Source organism: Staurois parvus, unplaced genomic scaffold (assembly GCF_062004578.1).
Source record: "Staurois parvus isolate SC_StPar_1 unplaced genomic scaffold, SC_StPar_1.0 ptg000151l, whole genome shotgun sequence".
NCBI lineage: Eukaryota > Metazoa > Chordata > Amphibia > Anura > Ranidae > Staurois > Staurois parvus.
In genome coordinates, this window is record NW_028317947.1 from 17,133,674 (window position 1) to 17,134,290 (window position 617).

General features: G+C 47.2%; 1 pseudogene; it reads left to right on the forward strand.

Annotated features, from left to right (window-relative positions):
- Positions 1–258: 258 nt before the first annotated feature.
- Positions 259–368, forward strand: LOC149464545 (U2 spliceosomal RNA; annotated as a pseudogene).
- Positions 369–617: the final 249 nt, after the last annotated feature.

Consider the following 617-nt stretch of genomic DNA (forward strand, 5'->3'; position numbering starts at 1 on the left):
GAGGGAGTTGCAGTAGTCCAGGCGTGAGATAATAAGGGAGTGAACAAGTTGTTTAGTAGTGTCTGGGGTTAGGAACGTACGTATTTTGGAGATGTTGCAGGGGTGGAGCCTGCATGAGCTTGCTAGCGATTGGACATGGGGTTGGAAGGACAGGTTTGAATCTAGAGTGACACCTTGTCTGGTGGTTTACCTTAACAGTTTCCATCAAAAGCTGAAATATCTGTCTGAATTTATTGCAGCTAGCAAATGTAATGGTGTATTGCTTCTCAGCCTTTTGGATAAGATCAAGTGTAGTATGTGTTCTTATCAGTATCCCGTAGGGGTGCATCGCCATTATTCTGGCCTTATGGCTCAATTGCTGACTGTATACCTCTGAGGAGTTTTCCCGAATAGGTGAGGAAACCAAATGAGTGTGTACCACGTAAGGTGTAGGCCAGGAGTAATACCTTGGCATGGAGGGTGCTGAGAGCCCCATTACCTCCTGATTTGAGCAGTGCTGTCTAGTTTGGTCATGGGCGAGGAAGACAGAGAACCTGTGGTGTCTGTGCCTTCTGGGAGTTGGTCACCCCAAAGGTGCACTTATTACCACTATGGGCCTGGGAAAGCCACTGTGTAAA